Genomic DNA, 6,381 nt, shown 5'->3' with positions numbered 1-6,381 from the left:
CCAGGAAATCTCTTTTTGAGACCAAAATCTCATCTTGAGAACAGCAGGAGTAAAGACCAATGCTCCCTTCCTAGTCTCAGTCTGTGGCCCTGGGGACACATAGCCTCACCCCTCCCACCTCTACCACCATTGAGGTAGTCATGTAAGCTCTGTAAGGCCAAATTACAGGCTTAAGCATCTGAAATCCATCTTCATGCAAATAAAGGGTCCCCAGCACCTCAGCCAATAATATACACTCACCACAAAAACCCCTTCCCACTCCCCAACGTTTATAGCCCTTGTTACCTCAGAATAAAGAGACTTGGTTCACTAAATATCTAGAAGAGTATTTCACTTCTCACAGCAGAGAAGAGTTGTGATACAGAAAAACAAGTAGTCTTGGAGAAGCGCCACTCCCCAATACCCTTCAGACTGAGATCCCGTGAGCCCGCCCTGCCCAGACAAGCTTCATTCATTTCATTCTAGCCTGACTCTCCATGGTGCCTGATTACCCCTAGGGCAGAAGCAGAGCTGGGCTTCTGAAGAGGCCTCTCTGAGTACACTCTAGAAAATGGGTCTTACCAACACTTAACATAAATGTTTCAATAGCATTGCTACGATATAGTCTCACTCTGGGAAATTTTAGAAGCAGGCTGATGATCAAATCCTGAGTGCAAAACAGGGAAATCAAACAGTTGCCAGTCCAGTGTAGAGAAGTGTGATCCACAAAACACTTGTAGAACTCGTTAATTTTAATTGTTTTTTATGTTAACCTTCTCTTTACACACACACACACACACACACACAAACACACACACACACACACACAGGAGTTGGTTGTGTCCCACAAATCATGTCAATTCAAGACTCTAAGGTTGAATCTAGTCTTATTTATCCCGAGGAACTGCCACCCACAGTACTGAATGGATTTGAGACTATAAAATTTGTACTTACACAAGTAGAATATATATTACAAAGTCAAGTTTGAAAAGCCAGTGGTTTAGGGCCCCTTCCCAACAACCACTGTGCCTGCCTCTCTCTGCTGGACATTCTGGAAGAGTACAGTGAAATTATGTTCTTCTTGAGGATATTAGTTGTTAACAATCAGGCACACCCATGGGTTGCTGAAGGGGAACTCTACAACAATCAGGCATCTTTACAGTCAGCTTTTGAGGGACCCGGAGACTACAGATCTCTAGTTGCCCAAGAGCAACATTGTTGCCGCATTGAACCTCCCTTTTGCACACGTGCCACGACCCCAATAAAAGTCATGGTCTCCGTTGAGCAGCAGTGTTGGGCAAAGCTAGCTGGGAAGCAGAGTTCTGCTCCTTACTCTTTGTTGTTGGGATTCAGTCAATTTTGAGCTGTCTCCGCGACATCCACCACCTTGTGGTGCCAAGCACACTCAAGAAGCAGCCGCTCATTCGGTCTACGGTTGGGGCTGTCCCAGTTTGCAATGAGAAAGGAGAGATTTGAATGGAAACAGTGAAAGTAAAATGTCATGTGTCTGGAAGGAGACCAGATTATGTCCCTATGGAGTCCTCAGATGAAGAATTTCAGTTCGTTAAGAAAGCTAAGGAACAAGAAGCCGAGCCTGAGGGACAGGAGGAGGATTCATCCAGTGACCCTGACTTTGGCGGTTACAGAACTTCATTAGTGAAGATGTGGAAGAGAGATTGGCCCACGCAGAAAAATAGTGAACCTGAAGGAGTGGGAGAAAGTGACTCGGAAGTAGAAGATGCTTGGCGTATGGAACGAGAAGATAGCAGTGAGAAAGAGGAGGAAAAACTGACTGTGAAGAAATAGAGCGCCGTGGCTTGATGCATCAGCGAGCACAGGAGAGAAAAAGTGAAGAGATGAAAGTCACAGGAGTGGAAAATGAAGGATGCTCTGGGGAGGAGGACGCTCTGGGGAGGAGTCTGAGTCAGAGTCAGAGTATGAGGAGTACACAGACAGTGAAGATGAATTGGAGCCTCGACTTAAGCCTGTCTTCATTCGAAAAAAGGATCAGGTGACAGTTCAAGAACGAGAAGTATTGAAACAGAAGGAACTGGAACAGGAAGCAAAACACATGGCCGAAGAGCAGCGGAAGTACACGCTCAAATTGTAGAAAAGACCATGAAAGAGTCAGAGAAAAACAAGCGGTCTCCTGCGGCCCTGGATGCATTCAATGCCGATGATGAAAATGTGGAGGAATATGAAGCGTGGAAGGTCCAAGAGCTCAAAAGAATCAAGAGGGACAGAGAAGACCGAGAAGCGCAGCGCATGAGAAGGAGAAAGCAGAGATTGAACGCTTGAGAAACCTGACTGAGGAACAAAGGCAGGCTGAACTTCGGGACAAATGGCAAAGTCATTAGCAACAAAGCTGTTAAAGGCAAATACAAGTTTTTACAAAAGTTTTCTGACCGAGGTGCCTTCTTTATGGATGAGGACGAAGAAGTCTACAAGAGAGAATTTCAGTGCACCTACTCTTGAGGACCATTCCAACAAAACCATTCTTCCGAAAGTCATGCAGCTCAAGAATTTGGGACAGTCTAGTGGCACCAAGTGAACCCAGCTTGTGAATCAAGATACCACTTCCTTTGACTCTGCATTGGGCCAAGAGAGTGCCCAGAACACAAAATTCTTTAAACCAAAGGCTGCAGGGGCGCAAGATGTATTTGGGTGACCATCTGCCAAGGAGAGGAAAAACCACCTAGACTTCAACTACTTGTTCCAACATGGGGATCTGGTCCTCAATTTTCTGGAACCATTATTTACTTAGTTCTTGTTCAGAGCTTTCCAGACTTGTGGCCATAACTAGTGTTTGAAGGTGCTGTAGTGGCTATTCCTTGTCAACTTAACTATATCTGGAATGAACCACAATCCAGAATTGGAAGGCTCACTTGTGATCCTGATCTTGAGGCTGGGAGATACAAGTTTCTGACCTGGATCTTGGCATGGAGGTCTTGAGGCACAGCTGCTATGAATCCTAGGAGCCTAAGGCAGGAGATCACTGAGTTCAAGGTCATCTAGAACAAAGCAAGTCCTAGATCCAGGCTTGGTAGTGCACAACTTTAATCTGGGACACACCTTCTGCTGGAGACCTACATAAGAACATTGAAAGAAGGAAGACTCTTTCTTCTTTACCTGCTTGCCTTGTTGGACTGAGCAACTGCTAGATCCTTGGACTTCCAGTCACAGCTGCTGCTGACCATTGTTGGGGAGTTGGACTACAGACTGTAAGTCACCAACAAACTCCCTTACTATATAAAGACTACCATAAGTTCTGTGACTCTAGGGAACCCTGACTAATACAGGTGTTTTCTAAGAGGTTTGGACTCATACTGAGAAACTTAGAGAAAAGCGCTGACCAGATAGGATTAAAGACTTCCCAATTAAAACTACTTCTGAAAAATCTTGGGTTTCTCTACAGTGGTTTCCCATATTAACTTGGGACTCTTCTGAGTTTGTTTTTGCAGCCTGGATCAGGTATGTGGGCCTATGAATGGATGGCACATTACTTCTTCCTGAGGGTTAGGAGTAGGCTATCAGGAAATCCAAGCTCAGCCTAACGTGTTTTTGCATTTGGGGTGCTGAATCTACTTTTCTAAGTAAATATACTTTTTAATCTGTTAAAAAAAATCATGGTCTCCCTTCTGCACTCTCTCTTTTATCTTTTTTCTCGCAGAAGCTGCTTCTGTATTTCTGTCCCCAATAAACCTACTACATGGGACCTTTCACATAATGTGTTTTTTATTAGGACCCACCACTGCCTAGTCCTATCATATAGTATGAAAGATTAAAAAGAGATGGAAAACAAAAGCAAGAATTCAGAAAAGACAGACTCCGGTAGTTATGCTTTCGAAGGTCAAGTGTGCAACACAAGAGGCAATGTGAACAAACCCAGTAACTGCAGACTCAAAAGCTAGCACCAGATAATCAGGGACAATGACATTCTTCATGTCACCTTATCTCCTAGCTTGAAAAGAAACAGAAGCAAAGGCCAGGGTCTCTCCTCAATTAGCAGCCAGAAAACCAGCTCTGAAAGGAAAAGGCACACTGTTTGTAGGAACTTGTTTAAAATGACAGCAATTCAGATAGAAAAGTCACTGAAAAATGAACTCCTAATAGACATTCTTAAAATAAAGCCTGAAGGGGAAAAGGAAAATGGGAGAGTAATGTAATTTCATTTCTATTAAAATGCATAAAAACATAATAACAATCAGTAGAAAAATTTTAAATACTTACATTTTAATCCCCATAGTACCAAATAGAGAAAAGGTAAGCAGGTCCAGAAACCTAGGCAACAGCAAACAGAAATATTTATCCATCAAATTTAGAAATTCTGTCTCTCGCTTTAAAGTAACATAAACTGTCAATGGGAAAACTGGGTCTCCAGACAATGAGTCATAATTAATCTTAAGCTGGAATCTCGGACTCCCACCAAGAGGAGCAAAGAGGCAGCTTCCGGTGGATGGACACTGCCTAGTTACTCTTGTGAAGAAACAGAGAACAAGAGAAGCTTGGGGAGGGCAGACTGCATTTCACTCACAGTTCCACAAAGCAGAGCCGCATCAAAAGCAGTGAAAGCAGGAGCAGCAGAATCCTGGAAGCAGGAGCTGAGGCCATGGAGGGATGTTACTTACCGGTTTGCTCCCCCATGGCTTGCCCAGACTGCTTTCTTATAGAACCCAAGACCAGCATCCCAGGGATAGGACTGCCTACAATAAACTGGGCCCTGCCACATCAATCTCAGATTTTTTAAATGTACTACAAGCTTTTTACAGCCTAATCTTATGAAGGAGTTTTCTCAAGTGAGGTTCCCTCATCTCCAGTAATCCTAACTGTGGCAACTTGACAGCAACAGCAGCAATAATAATCAGCATAGATACCTCCACAGGAAGCCTGTCATTGTTACAGCTCACAGAACCTAAGAGAGTTACAAAAGTTCACTTGACCTCTCGCCTCCAACATTAAGATGATCAAGGCCTCACAGTCTCTTTGAATTTCTGTCAGAAGAATGTAGCTGAGGCACTTGCAGGTTGGTCTGATTTCAGAATCCCTCAGTGAAGCACATCTTTGATTATAGAAAAATTAGCCTCTGTGACACCTCATAAGACACTTTGCTCTAGCCACTGTAGGCAAGAGCTATTCCACCTTAACCAAGAGCTATTCCACCTTAATCAAGAGCTATTCCACCTTAATCAAGAGCTATTCCACCTTAACCAAGAGCTATTCCACCTTAACCAAGAGCTATTCCACCTTAATCAAGAGCTATTCCACCTTAACCAAGAGCTATTCCACCTTAACCAAGAGCTATTCCACCTTAACCAAGAACTATTCCACCTTAACCAAGAGCTATTCCACCTTAACCAAGAGCTATTCCACCTTAACCAAGAGCTATTCCACCTTAACCAAGAACTATTCCACCTTAACCAAGAGCTATTCCACCTTGGGCTAGAACTGTTCCTCCACAGGCAGGTGCTATTCCACCCTGGGCAGGTGTTATCCCCCAAATTAGAAAAGTACTATTCAGATTGATCACAGTGAACACCAAACATTATCCCGTGTTCCTTATAGATGAGAATAAATACAAGTCAACCTACTTCTATATTCGGATAAAAGAGACTATTTAAAGAATTTTTAGCTTTGCTAAGCCCTGAGATATTCATTAGCTCACCAGACTGCTAACCTAGTTCAAAAAAACACTGATTTGAAAGTAATTTCCTTATTCTCTCCCAGAAAGAGCAAGTCTCCCAGGACTGCTAACACACCAAAGATCACTACCACTGCTGCCCAAATATTGGGCCCAAGCGGGACCTGCCCGGAGTCCACAGGACTCAAGAACTGGAGAGCAGCCTGTTTATCCTTTGAGTAGAGGAAGGAAAATGATACCCTTCACAATAGTCACAAATAATATAAAATATCTTGGTGGACTCTAACCAAGCAAGTAAAAGATCTATTGACAAGCACTTCAAGCCTCTGAAGAAAACCTCAGAAGATGGAAGGACCTCCCATGCTCATGGATTGACAGGATTAACAAAGTAAAAATGGCAATTTTACCAAAAGCAATCTACAGAATCAATGCAATCCCCATCAAAATTCCAAATCAATTCTTTACAAAGGTATAAAGAGAAATTCTCAAATTAATTTGAAACAACAAAAATCCAGGAAGGAAAAACTATTCTCAACAATAAAAAAAGTCCTGAAGGAATCCCCATTTCTGACCTCAAGTTATACTACATAGTAATAGACATTAGAACTACATGGTATTGGGACACAGACAGGCATGTATATCAATGGAATAGAATTGGAGACCCAAAAATGAACTCACACACAGTTGGTTACTTGATCTTTGACAAAGAAGCTAAACCCATCTAGTGGCAAAAGAGACAGCATATTAAAAAAAAATGGTGCTGG

At 42.9% G+C, this 6,381-nt stretch overlaps 1 pseudogene across 1 annotated transcript; it reads left to right on the top strand.

Moving 5' to 3' along the window:
- Positions 1–1,440: 1,440 nt before the first annotated feature.
- Positions 1,441–2,647, top strand: LOC308433661 (microfibrillar-associated protein 1-like; annotated as a pseudogene). Its single transcript has one exon. The product of its transcript is annotated as a microfibrillar-associated protein 1-like (transcript).
- The last annotated feature ends 3,734 nt before the right edge of the window (positions 2,648–6,381 follow it).

This window comes from Micromys minutus (genome assembly GCF_963924665.1).
Source record: "Micromys minutus genome assembly, chromosome: 20".
NCBI lineage: Eukaryota > Metazoa > Chordata > Mammalia > Rodentia > Muridae > Micromys > Micromys minutus.
The sequence above is the reverse complement of the archived record's forward strand: the minus strand, read 5'-3'. Positions and strand labels throughout refer to the sequence as shown.